This window comes from Sminthopsis crassicaudata, chromosome 4, assembly GCF_048593235.1.
Source record: "Sminthopsis crassicaudata isolate SCR6 chromosome 4, ASM4859323v1, whole genome shotgun sequence".
NCBI lineage: Eukaryota > Metazoa > Chordata > Mammalia > Dasyuromorphia > Dasyuridae > Sminthopsis > Sminthopsis crassicaudata.
This window is the reverse complement of record NC_133620.1, coordinates 24,556,731-24,572,969: the sequence shown is the minus strand read 5'-3', so window position 1 is coordinate 24,572,969 and position 16,239 is coordinate 24,556,731. Positions and strand designations below refer to the sequence as shown.

The 16,239-nt window shown below is 35.6% G+C and overlaps 2 long non-coding RNA genes across 7 annotated transcripts in view; one reads left to right on the top strand and one right to left on the bottom strand.

Moving 5' to 3' along the window:
* LOC141541660 (uncharacterized) overlaps positions 1 to 3,818 on the top strand; it is a 91,514-nt gene extending 87,696 nt beyond the window's left edge. For all 6 annotated transcript variants that reach the window (XR_012481867.1, XR_012481865.1, XR_012481868.1 and 3 more), the window contains one exon: positions 1,383 to 3,818. This is a non-coding gene — a long non-coding RNA (uncharacterized LOC141541660). The remainder of the gene's footprint in view (positions 1 to 1,382) is intronic.
* Positions 1 to 16,239, bottom strand: part of LOC141541661 (uncharacterized) — a 56,067-nt gene that overhangs the window by 34,074 nt on the left and 5,754 nt on the right. The window lies entirely within an intron of this gene.

Genomic DNA, 16,239 nt, shown 5'->3' with positions numbered 1-16,239 from the left:
GATGATAGCTGTTTTAGATTCAGTGTCATATTTTTTCCTGCTGTCTCAAATTCAAATGTTAACGTGTTAACCATGGCACCATCTTGTGGACATTTAATCAAATAGCGAGGCTAAGAAAATATTTACAAAGCATTCAGTTCATGGGACATTTGAGGTATTGAAAATGAAAATGAAAATTCCATGCTTAAGGTAAAGATTAATACAATAAACCATAAATGGGGTTTTTTTCCTACTCAGTAAAAAACTGTCTTTTTCTAAGTCTTTTCTAGATAAACCATTAAATTGGGTAGTTGCAACATGACTCAGATTTTTCAAGTGTTTAGAATTGACTAGATATTTTATCATTTGACTATTGCAATTGGTTATGTCAGGCCTTGAACACTTCAAGGCCTTCAAATCAACTATATTGCAATCTATTATTTTTCAACTTTGTAGACAGATGGTTTATCAACAAGCATTTATTAAATGTCTATTATGTAGCAGACACTCATTTTTCTCATTTTAGGAAACATTTATTAAAATAATATACTCAAGTCAAAACTAATTTTTAGTTATCAGTGCCATATTTGTGTCACAGAAGAAATTTGACAGTACTCTTCTTTACCTATTTTTCCAAATAGTTTACATAGTATTGGAATTAATTATTCTTTAAATGTTTGGTAAAGTTGTGAATCCATCTAGCCCTGGAGATTTTTTCCTTAGGGAATTCATTAATAGCTTGTTCAATCTCTTTTTCTAAAATAGAACTATTTAAGTAATTTATTTCCTTTTCTGTTAATCTGGGGCAATTTATGTTTTTGTATACATTCATTTTGGTAGATTATCAGACTTGCTGTCATACAATTGAGCAAAATAACTCCTAATTACTATTTTAGTTTCTTTTTCATTGGTGGCAAGTTCACCCTTTTCATTTTTGATATGAATGATTTTCTTTCCTTTTGCTAATCAAATTAACCAAAGGTTTATCTATTTTGTTAAAAGTGATTTTTGTAAGGCAGTATTTAGCTCCAAAAGTCTGATTAAGCTTAGTTTACTTATCAGAAATATAAAGCAAGAAATGGAACTAGATAAATGTTTTAATGTTTAGAACTTCAGAATATCCACTTAAATTTTTAACATTATGTTTATAGAGTTAGCTAAACATTAAATGGACTTAAATCCTTATTAAAAGTGCTATAAGCATAACACGTTATAATAATGTTCATGTTAATTCACAAAGTTCCTTATGATACTTAAATATTACATAGGATTATACCAGCAAATTTTGGTGCTAATATATTTGGTGCTTAAATAATACAATGCCAAATTAAGAAACAACAAAGTTGTGAAGATGGGTGCAGATCCTGACTCTAATATAAACTGTGGTGATTTCATTATTATAGGGTGCCCCCAAGTGAGAAAATTCTACCAATGCAGGTCAGTCAACAAGCATTTATTAAGCGCCTCTTGTATGCTGGGTACTACCTGGGATATAAAGAAGATCAAAAACCAACTCCTGCCCTCAAGGAAGTCACAGTCTAATAAGGAAGACAATATGCAAACCAAAATATGCAAACAAGATGCATACGGGGAAAACTGTGGATAAACAAATCTGGATAAACTAGTATAAAGAGAGATTGAGAAAGGCTTCTTGCAGAAGGTGGGATTTTAGCTAGGATTTGAAGGAAAGAGGCAAAAATAAGGAGAGAGAGCCTTCCAAGCAGAAAGGGCAGGTATTGAAGGGGTCAAGAGTGTGAGGACTAGAAAGGAGACCACTAGATCACAGAGTATATGGGGGAAGTAAGCAAGAAAGGCAGCTACTCATAGTCTTAGAGGGTCTCCTAAAGCACCAAGGTGTTAGGATTCTTACAAGGTACTAAGTCAGTGGAATTGATAGAGACAATAATTATTTAATTTAGTATGGTTTAGTATGATCTGATCCTACAAGGAAATGTTATGGGCCAGAACTTGAAACAAGGTACTCAGTGGAATTGAAGAGACAGTGGTTAAATCGAGTTTAGCATTGATTTAGTTCTAAAACGAATAATGGTTTCCTAGTGACATAATGATTGGTATGCACTCAGTGTGGACCATATAAGGAGGAGTTATCAGAGCCAGAAAAGAGAAGCCCACTAGAAGCTCTCAGAGCCTCAACCAAGATTCAGTTGAGGAGATTCAGAGGCCAGAGAAGGCAGCTTAAGCTCTCGGAACCAAGACTACAGAAGGCCTCTAAGAAAAACTAGCCGAGCCCCAAGTAAAGGAGACAAGACTTTGAAGGAAACAATAAAGAATTTGGACTTTAATACCTGGCTGCATTTGGGGTGATTACTCTGAAGTGAAATGAAGGCTGCTCCCAGAAACCCCCCAAAAAGCCTGCTCCCAGAGAACATTATATTTTTAGAGAAGAATATTACACCAAGGAATTAATTATTTCTATTGGTTGCATAATCAAAATAGGCTAGATCTCTAAAACTATTAGACTGGGACTATTTCTCTTTTCCCAACCATATCCCAAGGGATAAAACTCCTAGTCAACCAAAGCTTAAATATTATGAATCAAGTTGGGTATGGGAGAAGGATTACCCTGTAGTCTTGAGAACTCAGCTTAGAATTTGGTCTGTTCCTGTGGAAGAGGAAGGAATTTATGACCAAAGAGGAACTAGAGATCATTATTGATCACAAAATAGAAAATTTTGATTATATCAAATTGAAAAGGTTTTGTACAAACAAAACTAAAGCAGACAAAATTAGAAGGGAAGCAATAAATTGAGAAAATATTTTTACAGTCAAAGGTTCTGATAAAGTCCTCATTTCCAAAATATATAGAGAATTGACTCTAATTTATAAGAAATAAAGCCATTCTCCAATTGATAAATGGTCAAAGGATATGAACAGACAATTCTTAGATGAAGAAATTGAAACTATTTCTAGCTATATGAAAAGATGCTCCAAGTCATTATTAATCAGAGAAATGAAAATTAAGACAACTTTGGGCTATCACTACACACCTATCAGATTAGCTAGAATGACACGGAAAGATAATGCAGTATGTTGGAGGGGATGTAGAAAACTTGGACACTGATACATTATTGGTGGAATTGTGAATACATCCAGCCATTCTGGAGAATGATTTGGAACTATGCTCAAAAAGTTATCAAACTATGCATACCCTTTGATCCAGCAGTGTTATTACTGGGCTCATATCCCAAAGAGATTTTTAAAAAGGGAAAGGTGCCTGTATGTGCAGGAATATTTGTGGCAGCCCTCTTTATAGTGGCCAGAAATTGGAAACTAAGTGGATGCCCATCAATTGGAGAATGGCTGAATAAATTAGGGTATATGAATGTTATGGAATATTATTGTTCTGTAAGAAATGACCAGCAGGATAATTTCAGAAAGGCCTAGAAAGACTTACATGAAGTGACGCTGAGTGAAATGAGCAGGACTAGGAGATCATTATATACTTCAACAACAATACTGTATGAGGATCAATTCTGATGGACGAGGCCATCTTCAACAATGAGATGAATCAAATCAGTTCCAATAGAGCAGTAATGAACTGAACCAGCTACACCCAGAGAAAGAACTATGGGAGATGACTGAACCATTACATAGAATTCCCAATCCCTCTATTTTTGTCTGCTTGCATTTTTTATTTCCTTCACAGGCTAATTGTACACTATTTCAAAATAACTATGGACATGTATACATATACTCTATTTAACTTATACTTTAACATATTTAACATGTATTGGTCAACCTGCCATCTGGGGGAAGGAGGGTGGGGGGAAGGAGGAGAAAAGTTGGAACAAAAGATTATGCAATTGTCAATGCTGGAAAATTACCCATGCATATATCTTGTAAATAAAAAGCTATAATTAAAAAAAATTTGGTCTGTTTTATTTGTCCTATCAAGTTCTAGGTGCAAATGGTAGAATTCCTGGACCTGGAACTCAAGGTCTAGAGAACTTGGAGTCAGAAAATTGCTACCTACCCCACAGTGAAGCTTAAGTCCAGGGGAACTTGGAACTTGGACCTTGATGAGACAATTCTTTATAGGAACTATGTTAACTATGAATCTAATCCTCCCCCAAAAGGGGAAATTATGTCCCTCCAAGTGTTGGAAGGGGATTATTTGAATGTTTGTTTTTGCTATACTTTTGAAGTAATTATTCCTTTAAAAGCTAATCTGACTATTAAGTAGTTATATGGAACTGGGGGGGGTGCAGGAAATGCCTAAAATTGGGAGAACATAACTTCTGGGAAATTAAGCCACTAGCAGAGACTAGTTATCCCCCAATGTACCAGAGAACACTAGGGAAATACTTTTGATATGTAATGGATCTGGTCTTCAGACAGTAGAAGCCATGATAATCATGAGTTCATAAGATTTTAAAACATATATTTTTAAACAAAAAAACTAACATTTATTTTCTCATTCTTCCTCTCACAATTCCTCCCTCCCCATTAGAAAACCAAAATTAAAATTTTTATGGCAAATATACATAGTTAAACAAAACAATTCCCTCTTGCTGTGCTCAAAAATCATGTGTCATCTACGTTCTGAGTCCATCCCCTTTCTGTCAGGAGGTAAGGCCTGCTTCAACCTCAGTCCTCTAGAACTAGGGCTTATCACTGCTCCCATTAGTATTTTTTTGGTCCTTCTAAGATTTAAATAAGTTTTCATTCTGTATTGGTAAAGAGAAAGTATAAACCCAGATTTTTAAATTACTTATTCTATGCCCAACATATTTAAAAAATTAAACATCATTAGAAAACTAAAGCACAAAAAGAACGGGTTATATCAACAATAAACCTTTAAAATATTACCATGTGTATAAAACAGGTCCCTTTCTAACTATTATCTTTAGTCAAATATTGAAGTTTAACAGTCTTTACAATAAACCCTTTAAATATACTTTCTTTGAAATTTATCTGAGACCAAAACCAAGTTCAGATTTGAAAAATAATTGTTCGATTGTATCCTCCGCCACAGAGCCTGCTAGGAGCACTGTGGGTATCTCCTATAACTAGAGTCCTTGTTCCTTTTAAGTCTTCCCAAACTCTTCAGTCTTGGAATGCTTTGAAAAGAATCTAAGAAGCAGAAGACATGAATATTTTCTGGTCTCCAAAATGACTCAGGAAGTATTTTGAGATTCCTTTCATTTATTTATTTTGTTGGTTTAAAAAAGTTGTCTTCCTCAGTCTAGGTCTGTACAAAAACGGAATCGGGAAAATCTGATTACTATCCAAGAAATTCGAGCAGTGCAGATAGAAAACTGAGCTAACTGAAACCCTCAACCCATTTTAACTATAGTTAATACAGGTAAATTGGGAAGACTCTCATGCTTTTTTCCCTAATTATCTGAATAATTGAAAATAAAGAGTTTTGAAATCAATGGTCTTTCATCATTTATTAAATTATCTTAAACTATTATTTATTATACATTTACCATGTGCTGGGCACTCTACTCAGCACTATGGTTTTAAAGAAAGAGAAAATAAGTTCCCACTACTCTCAAGCAGCTTATATTCTAACAGGAGAGCTAATATGTACATATATGTTATATATGTGCACACACACATATACATATATATATATATACATGTGTGGAGGGCCAGAACTCTGGAGAAGTATACTTGAAACAAGGATACTTACAGCAGGGTGTTAACTTGGTGGAATTGATGAGATCATGGTTCTCTAATTCCCATAGATACTTAGTACTCAGCATGGTGATGTCATGGTTCTCTAATTCCCATAGATACTTAGTACTCAGCATGGTGATGTCATGGTTCTCTAGTTCCCATAGATACTTAGTACTCAGCATGGTGATGTCATGGTTCTCTAGTTCTCATAGATACTTAGTACTCAGCATGGTGATGTCATGGTTCTCTAGTTCCCATAGATACTTAGTACTCAGCATGGTGATGTCATGGTTCTCTAGTTCTCATAGATACTTAGTACTCAGCATGGTGATGTCATGGTTCTCTAGTTCCCATAGATACTTAGTACTCAGCATGGTGATGTCATGGTTCTCTAGTTCACACATACTCAATATACTGTAATGATGTAATTGTAATAGGGTATTTAAGGGCTGAGAGAAGTGGGGACAGAGTCAGTCAGAGTGAACAGACTGTGAAGGAGACTGTGAAGGAGACAATAAAGACTTTAGACTCTATTCCTGACCATTATCCTGCTGAGACCAAGGCAGAGACTGGAGGACCCAGAAAGCTAGTCCGAATATTACATACATGTATGAGTATATTCATGAATATATAGTTACACATGCATATATACAAAGTAGTGCACATCCAGCCTAGAAGGAAGGTAACCTTACAGAAGAAGGCAATTCCTTATAGAAACTATATAAGGTTTGCTTGCCGCTGGGGGGATCAGAAGGTCCTCCCATGAAAGGGAGCTAGTGAACTAAGTCTGAAAGGAAGCCAAGGATTTGGAAGATGAAAGTGAGAAGGGAGAGCATTCTCAGAAAGGGATAGAACCATGCAAGTCAGTCCATCAATAACAATTTATTAAGCCCTCTTATGTGCTAAGCAACAGGAATATGAACACAAAAAAAGAACCTGCCCTCAAGGAGCTTACAATCTAATGAGGAAGGTAAACCCCCAAAAGGGGGAAGGAAAAAAGGGTTAACATAGCATCTTCTTTTGTGGGGTAGCCTGGTTTCTTAGCCCTCCTGGGAACGCTAAGAACTCCTTTCCTCAAGTGAACTGCCAGCTCCTAGGAACAGAGAGGAGGGTGAATGTGCCCAGAATTCATGTTAATAGATGGCCTTTGAGAGTTTCTACAGATGAAATGGACCTTTTTGATGAGTACTTCCTTGAATAGCAGATGTTCAGCTCTTCACTTGCTAAGGCTGACACCTGGGGTCCTGAGACTAGGAGGATGCCCTTGACAGTGTCAAGAAAGTTAGGAAAAGGAGAAGGTTTTAGTGGAAAAGAAAATGAATTCCTCTTTAAACATGTTGAGTTCAAAATAATCTACGGAGCATCCAATTTGAGATGTCCAATAAGCTATTGGAAATGCACAGCTTGCAGTCTGCAGAGAGATTAGGGATAGCTAAGAAAACCTGGGAACAGTAGGTCTTGAACACACATTTACCAGATCTCAAGATTCCCCTTCTGTTACTCCAGCTGCCTCTTAATATGAAACACTTTCAGGTGGAACAGGCCCTAGAGTCTGGAGGAATCAGGACAAGTGTTCTATAAAGGTAGTCCATTGCAGTGCAATGTGATGTGACAAGAGCACTGGGACTGACTGAGGTCAGTCCTGGGTTCAAATTTCATTTCTACTGCCCTCTGTGTGAACTGGGATTCTTTATCTCATCTCACAAGCCCTCAGTGTCCTCAGATGAAAAATGGGAAGACTGTGATCCTTCCAGCTCACTGGCTATGACCTCATAATCCCAACAACCTCTGACTGAGACTGTCTTTGTTTGATCAACTGAGATTGACAAGGATTGACAAGAGCCCTAAGCCTGGAATCAGGAAAATATAATCTAAAATATGGTCTCAGATACTTACTAGCTATATGACCTGGAAAGTCATTTAATCTCTCAGCCTCAGTTTCCTCATCTATAAAATGGATCATACATCAGCACCTATCTCTCCCAGGGTTGCTGTTAGGATCAAATGAGATAACATTTGTAAAGGACTTTGGAAACCCTAAAATGTTACGTATATTGATGTTTTTTTTTATCAGGGAGTCATTCCTTTCTGGTCCATTTTTCCTTTTCTTTTCCCATTCTTTCTTTCCCTTAGATTTCCAGGCAAGAGTAAAACAAAGGGGGCAGGTTCTAGCATCCTGGAAAGGCTCTGAATATGACAACAAATTGAATCTGGTTTCCCAAAACCAGACTAATCAAGTACAGAAAGGCACATTCCCAGTCAAATTACCATTTAGTATTAAGCCAGAAGCAGACTTCTGAAGCCTGGGACAACACACCCTCCACTCTGGAAGCAGAGCCCTACACTAACAAAAATTTTAAAAGCCTAAGAAAATGCACAAACAACAGAAAAAAAATCTGACCATAGAAAGATACTATGATGACAAGGAAGATCAAAACACACAGCCAGAAGAAGATAACAAAGTCAAAGCTTCTACATCCAAAGTCTCCAAGAAAACTATGAATTGCTCTCAGGCCATGGGAGAGTTAAAAAGGATTTTGAAAATTAAGTAAGAGAGGTAGAGGAAAAATTGGGAACAGAAATGAGTGATGCAAGAAAATCATGAAAAACAAGTCAACAGCTTTGGTAAAGGAGCCACAAAAAACACTGAGGAAAATAACACCTTAAAAAACAGACTAGGTCAAATGGAAAAAGAAGTACAAAAGCTCACTGAACAAATTAATTCCTTAAAATTTAGATTTGGAATATAATGGCTTTATGAGAAATCAAAAAACAATAAAACAAAATCAAAAGAATGAAAAACATAACAGACAGTGTGAAATATCTCATTGAAAAAATAACCGAAAGATAATTTAAAAATTATTGGATTATCTGCAATCCATGATCAAAAATAAGATCTTTAAAGAAATTATTATTATTATTATTATTATTATTATTATTATTATTATTATTGTTTTGCTGAGGCAATTGGGGTTAAGTGACTTGCTCAGGTCACACAGCTAGGAAGTGTTAAGTGTCTGAGATCAGATTTGAACTCAGGTCCTCCTGACTTCAAAGCTGGTACTCTAACCACACTGCACCACCTAGCTGCCCCCTTTAAAGAAATTATCAAGGAAAATTGCCCTGATATTTTAGAACCATATGATAAAGTGCAAATTGAAAAAATTCACTGATTACCATCTGAAAGAAAACCCTAGAGGAAAACTTATAGGAATATTATAGCAATATTCCAGATCTTTCAAGTCAAGAAGAAAATATTTCAGGCAGCAACAAAGAAACAATTCAATTATGGTGTTAGTGTGACACAAGATTTAGCAACTTCTACCTTAAAGAATCAAAGAGCTTGGTATATGATCTTCTGGAGGGCAAAGGAGTTAAGAGATTATAATCAACAATTACTTAACCAGCAAAACTGAGTATAATCCTTTAGAGGAAAAATAGATATCCAATGAAATAAAGGACTTTTAAGCATTCTTGATCAAAAGCCCAAAGCTAAATAGAAATCTGACTTTCAAATATAACACTCAAGAAAAGGGGCAGCTAGATGGCACAGTGGAAGAACACCAGCCCTGAAGTCAGGAGGACCTTAGTTCATATCTGGTCTCAGACACTACACACTTCCTAGTTGCGTTACCTTAGGCAAGTCACTTAACCCCAACTGCTTCAGCATTAAAAAAAAAAAAAAAAAAAAAAAACAAAGACTCAAGGAAAGCATAAAATGGTAAACAGAAAAGGTAAATCAAAGGGGACTTAATAAAATTAAACTGTTTACATTTCTACATGGAAGATGATACTTGTAATTCATGAGAACTTTTTCATTATTAGAACAGTTAGGCATACACATATGCAGAGGGCACAGATATGAGTTGAATATAAAAATATAACATCTAAAAATATAAAATTAGTGAGTGAGAAAAGGAATGTACTAGAAGAAAGGGAAAGAGAGAGATGGAATAGGGCAAATTATCTCATATAAGAGTCAGACAAAGCTTTCACAATGGAGAGGGAAAAGGGAGAAGTGAGAGGGAATGAGTGAACCTTTCTCCCAATCAGAATTGGCTCAAATACTCACATACACACTTAATTGGGCATAGAAATCTATCTTACCCTAAAGGAAAGTGGGAGAGGAAAGGAATAAGAAAAAGAAAGTATGATGGAAATGAAGGCAGATTGGGGTGGGAGAAGTCAAAACATTTTTGAGGCAGAATAGAGTGAAGGGAGAGAGAGAATAGAATAAATGGAAGGATAGTATGGATGTAAATACAGTTAGCAATTATAACTGTGAAAAAAAAATTGAGGCGAGTTTCTCTGATAAAGAATTCATTTCTCAAACATATAGTGAATTGAGTCAAATTTATAAAAATAAGAGCCATTCCCCAATTGATAAATGATCAAAAGATATGAAGTTTTCAGATGAAGTAATCAAAACTATCTGTAGTCATATGAAAATATGTTCTAATTCACTACTGATTGGGAAAATGCAAATCAAAACAATTCTGAGATACTACCTCATACCTACTAGATTAGTTAATAAGATATAAAAGAAAAATAATAAATGTTGGAGAGGATGTGGGGGAAATTGAGACATTAATACATTGTTGGTGGAATTGTGAACTGAATTAATCCTTCTGTAGAGCAATTGGAACTGTGCCTAAAGGGCTATAACACCATATACACATTTTGAACTAGCATTACCATTGCTGAACAAAACAAATAAAAAACATATAGGAAAAGGACCTATATGAACAAAAATATTTATAGCTCTTTTGGTGACTAAGAATTTGAAATTGAGGGGATGCCCATCAACTGGGAAATCGCTGAACAAATTATGGTTGGTGATTATGATAGGATACTATTATGCTATAAGAAATGATGAGCAAGATGCCCTCACAAAAATCTGGAAAGATTTCCATGAGCTGATGCAAAGTGACACGTATTGTGTACAAAGTAACAGCAATATTATAATATGATTAGCTGTAAACAACTTGTATACTACACACACACACACACACACACACACACACACACACACACACACACATACACACACACACACATACAATGATCCAAGACAATTCTGAAAGACTCATAATGAAAAATATTATCCATATAGTGTCTGAATACCGATTGAAGCATACTTTTTAAAACTTTATTTTTCTTAAGGTTTTTTTGTCTAATTTATTTTAAAATATGACTATTATGAAAATGTTTTGCTTGACTGCACATGTATAGCCTATTTTGAATTGCTTGCCTTCCAATAAAGGTAATCAGGGTTGGGGAGGAAGGGAAAGAGTTTGAAACTCAAAGTTTTAAAAAACAAATGTTAAAAATTGTTTTTAGATGAAACTAAAGAAAAATAAAATACTAAAATAAAAATTTTTAAAAAAGAATTGGTAATTAAAAAGCAAATCACAGAAAAGATAATGTAGCCAAAGTAACACTTATGGGGAGATGTATATCACTAAACATTTTCATTAACCAAAGAGAAAGAAAAGTTCCATGAATTGGGCAACAAAAAAAGAGCTAAGAAAGGCGCATAAAATATGGGAATACTGCAATTCAAGGGGACAAAGAAGAATGAAAACCAAAAAATTAATTAAAATGATAAAATTAGGACCTGGTTTTATGGGAAAAAAAAAGAAACTAGATAAAACAGATAAAGCATTAGCTAATATATACAAGAAAAGAGAGGAAAACAAAATTGCCAATATCATAAGTAAAGGAATTCAAAATAATTTTGCACATTTGTATGCCAGAAAATAAATGAAATGGATGAAGTGCTTTCTGGAAAGCTATTTGGAAATAAAACTTCTATGTCTTTGACACAGAGATGTAGAAGGCATACTCAAAAGGTATAAAAAAAAAAAAGCACACGTGTATAAAAACATTGAAAATAACACTTTTTGTTTTTACCAAAAACAAACCTATTTCCCTTTCATTAAGGAAGAAACCAAGCAAATTATGATCTATGAATGAGCAATAAGAGATGATGACAATTACTGATAAAAAGAAAACTGGGAAAACTTAATTGAATTGATGCAGTGAAGTGGATAGAACCAGAACTACTTTTATGTCATTAGAAAGGAAAATGACTTCAAAAGAGTTCAGAACTTCTTATCAATGCAGCTCTTTAGTAATTTTTTCAGACCAACTACTATCTAGGCACTATTCTTCCACCTGTGAAGTTGATATTTTGACTTCAAATGTAAAACTATTTTTATCCTCATTAAATTTAGTCTTACTCAATTTAATGCACTATTCCAACCTATTAAGATCTTTTTAGATCTGGACTTTGTCATTTAATGTATTATCTATCACCACCACCTCCAACTTTATATCTAGTTTATTCAATCTAGTCATAAAATATTGAACACCTTAAAACTAAACTGGTTATTCTAGAGGCATCCTTCCAAGAGGACATGGAATCATTAATGTCCACACTTTGGATCTAGTAACTCAATGGCTTATGAATCTACCTAAGTCCAAGATTGTCTGGCTCACAAGGCCTACAACAGTATGTAAACTACCTATGATGTACCTTTGATTTAGCAGTTCTGAAATACTTCCACTTGCCTTCCCCCCCCAAAAAAAAAAAGTAAGATTAATTTGTTGTGAGCTATTTTTGGTGAAACTATTCTTTGTCTTTGTTAGCTAAGTAATTTCTAGATGCTCACTATCACTTTAATAGAACATTCTACTGATAGCTGCTGGAAATACTCAGGAGGAAAAGTCAGGCACACCAATATATCATTGACAAAGCTGTGGACTAGTACAAATATTGTGGAGGTAATTTGGAACCATATTAACAAATCTATACTTTCGGGTCTAGAGAGTCAATGATGAAAAGTCTCATGTATACCAAATATTTATAATGGCACTTTTGTAGTTATGGGGAACGAATTGGTAAAAGTTGTGTGGTCCGGAGGACTTCAAGGGTGGAAGGTGGGATTCCTAATGGGGGGAAAGCCATAACAAGTACACAGTGTCCAGCAAATAACCTTTTGTGTGTCTGGGAACTAACTCAAACCGACCAGCACACTGCCTTGAGTGTCTGAACATTTAGCCACCTGCACTGGCCTTGCACCCAGGTTCTGGAACCAGGCCCAGTTCCCAAACAGTAAATCAAAACATTAGCCAAACCATATTAATATATGCATGATGCTCCCTTGCTCCTCCTCCCTTTGTCTGATTTCTATAATTACCATGGTACTTTTTAGAGGTTTTTTCAGAGATCCACTGAATAGTGTGGTCACTGCCCCAGACTACATGATGGGAAGGAACGCCATTGACTCATCTGGCAGCCACCCCAGACAGCCTCTATGAAAGTAACCCGGATGGTTATTAAAGGACTTTTATAATCATCCTGGAGCTCCCAGCCTTTTTCTTCAGTATCGATTTGCCTTTTGGGTGGAGGGGTGCCCCTTGCTAAGGGTAGAAAAGGCTCAAAGTTCCCTTGATTGGGGAATCTCTGGAACCTAGAATAGTAGAAAAAAGTGGAAACAGAGTAGATAGCCATTGACTGGAGTTTGGTTAAACAAATACCGGTACATGAATATGATGGAATATTACTGGATGAGAAGAAGCAATGAATGTGATGAATACAGAGAAGAAGAGGAGATTTAATATGAATTGCTGTAAAGTGAAGTAAGTAGAATCAAGAAAATAATCAATTTAGTGACTATAACAATGTAAATGGAAACAACATACAAAATGGCACGAGCAGCTAGATGGCACAGTGGATAGAACTCTGGCTCTGAAGTCAGTAGGCCTGAGTTCAAATCCATTAAAAACAATAATTGAAACTGTCTTTGGACATTATTTCTCCTTCTATTCTGCATACAACCAAACTGACCTTCTTTGTGTTTCTCACATGGGATGCCCTATTTGCTGTCTCTGAGTCTTTGAACTGATATCCCTTATGTCTAAATGTACTTTTTCTTGAGAGTAATTAAGTTTAAACTATATTCTAGACTTTGGTTAGGAAGTATATAAACTCCTCTCTCTCTCTCTCTCTCTCTCTCTCTCTCTCTCTCTCTCTCTCTCTCTCTCTCTCTGTCTCTCTGAATTGAGATATTGCACCTCTTTAGTCCTCTGGGACTTTTCCCATTCTCCATAATCTAAAAGACTACTGACACTGGCTCAGTAATTATAGCTGCCAATTTTTTTCAATACTCTGAAATTAAGTTCTTCTGATCCCAGTGACTTGAATGTAATAAGGGCAGTTAAGTATCCTTTAACTACCCTCCATTTACCTTGTGTTTCGATGGTATAATAGCCATTTTGGTTTCATTCTTTCCAATCCAAAGTTCATTCTTATTGGTAAAGAGAAACAAAATAAAGAGTCTAATAATTCTGCCTTCCCTCTCTTCTTTTACTGTCTGTTCCTGCCAAACTATGGCCTATCCCTTTTTTATTTTATTTTATTTTATCTTTATTTATTTATTATTTGTTTGCTGAGGCATTTGGGGTTTAAGTGACTTGCCCAGGATCACATAGCTAAGAAGTGTTAAGCATCTGAGGTCTAATTTGAACTCAGATCCTCCTGACTTCAGGGCTGGTGCTCTATAAACTTCACCACCTAGCTGCCACTCTTTTATCCCTTTTTATACTAACTTTTTATATAGTATTTTAAAAGCCATTTTTGTTATTACTATTTATTGCCAGCTTCAGTTCTGAGTTTTAGTGTTTCTGATACTTTTCTTAAAGAACTATGTCAGTTTGCAAGCCATCCTAATCCAATCCATTACTTCTATCTACTATAAATGTTATTTTAAAAATTAAATTAAGTCGGTGAGTTTTCATTATGCTTTCATATGATACATCACTGTGCTGTTCCCCCAGTTTGTACTCTAACTTGCATGAGTCCTCAGAGAGTAGCTGCCACTTTGGTTTAAAGGTACATCCTATGTGTATCCCCCTTCTGCAACGTGCCACAAACCCCCACTGGCATGTCTCCCATTAACAATCAGCTAAGAGACTCAATTAACTCTTAGCAAAGGCATTTATTGAAATGACATAGAAAGAACAGTAGTTATTCCCCCTCTACCTCAAATCCTGGAACACATTCTCTCACAAATACACACTGTTCTTAGGGGGTGAGTGAGTACAAACCTACAATAAAATGATAGTAAGGTATGAATGTGTTACCAAAGGCAATTTGCAATTCCTGGAACTACAAGGATTTTTTTTTTCTCTTCATAAAATTTATCCTTAAACATGCTGTCTGTGGCAGAGTGAATACTCTGATGACTTCTCTGGGTTTGCTCAGGGATGAAAAACCATGGTCTGCTTTGTTCTGCTCCAATCCTCATTTGGAGTTCTAATGAGTACTTTCAGAAGGAGCAGAGACTTTCAGCCCATGGGCACAGCCTCTCCATTTCTGCTCCCTAAGGGCCTCCTTCAAGGCCTCAGGGCTATCTCCAAGGCAGGAAGTGGAGGAAGAGAGTTTTATCTTGTCAAAACAACTTTTCCTGGTTCAAAGCTGGGCTCCCAGAATGAGACTTCACTTAAAATATGGTAACCATCTAATAGATTTCCCAAATCTTCATCTCTGCAAAAATGATCATTTGATGTATGGGATTGCCTGTCATCGGGGGGAGGGAATAGAGGGAGGGGGGGATAATTTGGAAAAATGAATACAAGGGATAATATTATAAAAATATATATATAATAAAAAATTATTAAGTAAAAAAATAAATAAATAAATAAAAGAAGTGAACATAGAAAAAAAAAAATGATCATTTGACTAATTATCACCAAACACCTTTGGTGGTCGAGTTCTGTCAGAGGTCATCATTTTTTTAAATTCTAAGGTTCTATTGTTGGTCTAGGGAACTGAGGATCCAGGGAAAATGTATGGAGGCAGTCTAGGTTCTGGGGAAAAGCGATCTTTTCATATGCAAATGAATTGCTCAGAACTTCATCTCCTTTATAAGGTGCAAAAGAACCTCCTCCAAGTTTTATCTCTTTTAAAAAATATAGAATGATCCACCCACAAAAGAAAAGGGGTTCACTTTCTACATGGCACAAATGCATTGAGTGGTATGAATAGCTCAAATTTGTCACTGCTTGCTCCTCACACATTTTCTAAAGTTTGAAAGAGGACCAGCCTTTCTTCTTCCACTTAAAACAAAGGTTATTTTTAATCATTTTATTATGTCATAGGTATATATATGTATATGCATATATATATTATGTCATAGGTATATATATATATTATGTCATAGGTATATATATTATTATGTCATATGTATATATACCAACACATATGCACCCACATATCTATTGGCCTTGCTAAATAGCTTCTTTTCCTTCACACTGTCTTTCCAACTTTAGCAAACTGGAGAGTTCTCTTTCCGGTGCATGTTTATAGAACTTTAGGCCATGAAATACTACCTCCCTTTTTTTCTGACGTCTTGGAAATCTGTTTTCCCCCAATCCAGAGCCCATTGGGCTAATTCCTACCGTTCCTTGCTATCACTAATTCTGAATAGAGGGATCATTTCGTGGCAAAATTCTCAGCATTTCTACTTCAGCAAACGGTTCCTCCTAGAAGGTCAGAAGCAAATCCAGAAAAAGAAATTCTCTTTGCTATTTTTTCCACCTTCTAGAGGA